Here is a 2,500-nt window from a genome sequence, read left to right on the forward strand (position 1 = left end):
CACGTTTAAATGCTTAAAAAAAAGCCTTATCGCGCTACACTGGCAGCGTGACGTGCGTCAGCGTCGTTCACAGGGGTTTCAAAACTTTTAAAACAGTGCTATTCTCTAGTATTTGCTTACACTTCCAAACAAACATGACAAAAACTTTGGCCACAGAGCTCACAATTTGGAAGTCGGTTGTCCCGTCCATCTGTAAATAGCTGTGTGTGTCTGTCGCTTACGGCCATACCACCACTGAACACGCCCGATCTCGTCCGATCTCGGAAGCTAAGCAGGGTCGGGCCAGGTCAGTACTTGGATGGGAGACCGCCTGGGAATACCTGCTGTAAGCTTTTTTTTTAGTTCTGGCTTTTCACCGCAGAGGGTGCTGCTGCTGCCGCTTTCCCAGTGGACACAGAACAGATAAAAAAAAAAAAACAAAAAAAAAAAAAAAAGCTGTGACGAGTAGGCTTTCCCAGTGCACAGAATGACCACCAACAAAATCAATGGGTCAGCGTACGCCGATTCACAGTGGAAAATTCAAAACTTTTAAAAGTAAACTACAGGAATGAAATCAGCTTCAGCTTTGGGACCTCAGACCAGGGCAGACTCCTGCCGCGTAGTTTGGCCGCAAGGCACTGGACACGTTTAAATGCTTAAAACAAGCCTTATCGCGCTACACTGGCAGCGTGACGTGCGTCTGTTGGGTTTAGCCTCACAGTGCTATTCTCTAGTATTTGCTTACACTTCCAAACAAACATGACAAACTTTGGCCCACAGAGCTCACAATTTGGAAGTCGGTTGTCCCGTCCATCTGTAAATAGCTTGTGTGTCACTCATTTCTGTCGCTTTACGGCCATACCACCCTGAACACGCCCGATCTCGTCCGATCTCGGAAGCTAAGCAGGGTCGGGCCAGGTCAGTACTTGGATGGGAGACCGCCTGGGAATACCTGGTGCTGTAAGCTTTTTAGTTCTGGCTTTTCACCACCGGCAGAGGGTGCTGCTGCCGCTTTCCCAGTGGACACAGAACAGACAAAAAAAAAAAAAAAAAAAAAAAAAAAAAAAAAAAAAATGACGAGTAGGCCGCAGAATGACCACCAACAAAATCAATGGGTCAGCGTACGCCGATTCACAGTGGAAAATTCAAAACTTTTAAAAGTAAACTAAACTACAGGAATGAAATCAGCTTCAGCTTTGGGACCTCAGACCAGGGCAGACTCCCGCGTAGTTTGGCCGCAAGGCACTGGACACGTTTAAATGCTTAAAACAAGCCTTATCGCGCTACACTGGCAGCGTGACGTGCGTCTGTTGGGTTTAGCCTCACAGTGCTATTCTCTAGTATTTGCTTACACTTCCAAACAAACATGACAAACTTTGGCCACAGAGCTCACAATTTGGAAGTCGGTTGTCCCGTCCATCTGTAAATAGCTTGTGTGTCACTCATTCTGTCGCTTACGGCCATACCACCCTGAACACGCCCGATCTCGTCCGATCTCGGAAGCTAAGCAGGGTCGGGCCAGGTCAGTACTTGGATGGGAGACCGCCTGGGAATACCTGGTGCTGTAAGCTTTTTAGTTCTGGCTTTTCACCGGCAGAGGGTGCTGCTGCCGCTTTCCCAGTGGACACAGAACAGATAAAAAAAAAACAAAAAAAAAAAAAAAAAAATGTGACGAGTAGGCCGCAGAATGACCACCAACAAAAAATGGGTCAGCGGGATTCACAGTGGAAAATCAAACTTTTGGAAAACAGTGAAAAAAAAACTTTTAAAAGTAAACTACAGGAATGAAATCAGCTTCAGCTTTGGGACCTCAGACCAGGGCAGACTCCTGCCGCGTAGTTTGGCCGCAAGGCACTGGACACGTTTAAATGCTTAAAACAAGCCTTATCGCGCTACACTGGCAGCGTGACGTGCGTCTGTTGGGTTTAGCCTCACAGTGCTATTCTCTAGTATTTGCTTACACTTCCAAACAAACATGACAAACTTTGGCCACAGAGCTCACAATTTGGAAGTCGGTTGTCCCGTCCATCTGTAAATGTGTGTGTCACTCGTTCGCTTACGGCGGCCATACCACCCTGAACACGCCCGATCTCGTCCGATCTCGGAAGCTAAGCAGGGTCGGGCCAGGTCAGTACTTGGATGGGGGAGACCGCCTGGGAATACCTGGTGCTGTAAGCTTTTTAGTTCTTCTGGCTTTTCACCGGCAGAGGGTGCTGCTGCCGCTTTCCCAGTGGACACACAAACAGATAAAAAAAACAACAAAAAAAAAAAAAAAAATGTGACGAGTAGGCCGCAGAATGACCACCAACAAAATCAATGGGTCAGCGTACGCCGATTCACAGTGGAAAATTCAAAACTTTTTAAAAGTAAACTACAGGAATGAAATCAGCTTCAGCTTTGGGACCTCAGACCAGGGCAGACTCCTGCCGCCGCAAGGCACTGGACACGTTTAAATGCTTAAAAGGTCGGCCGCAAGGCACTGGACACGTTTAAATGCTTAAAACACAGCCTTATCGCGCTA

General features: G+C 47.2%; 2 non-coding genes and 2 pseudogenes across 2 annotated transcripts; all 4 read left to right on the forward strand.

Annotated features, from left to right (window-relative positions):
- Positions 1 to 215: 215 nt before the first annotated feature.
- On the forward strand, positions 216 to 332 carry LOC121949642 (annotated as a pseudogene).
- Positions 333 to 827: 495 nt separating this feature from the next.
- LOC121949636 lies at positions 828 to 946 on the forward strand. The gene has a single exon (XR_006106267.1). It is a non-coding gene; the product is annotated as a 5S ribosomal RNA (ribosomal RNA).
- A 485-nt stretch (positions 947 to 1,431) lies between these two features.
- On the forward strand, positions 1,432 to 1,550 carry LOC121949629. The gene has a single exon (XR_006106260.1). It is a non-coding gene; the product is annotated as a 5S ribosomal RNA (ribosomal RNA).
- A 486-nt stretch (positions 1,551 to 2,036) lies between these two features.
- Positions 2,037 to 2,157, forward strand: LOC121949639 (annotated as a pseudogene).
- The last annotated feature ends 343 nt before the right edge of the window (positions 2,158 to 2,500 follow it).

Source organism: Plectropomus leopardus, chromosome 10 (assembly GCF_008729295.1).
Source record: "Plectropomus leopardus isolate mb chromosome 10, YSFRI_Pleo_2.0, whole genome shotgun sequence".
Lineage (NCBI taxonomy): Eukaryota > Metazoa > Chordata > Actinopteri > Perciformes > Serranidae > Plectropomus > Plectropomus leopardus.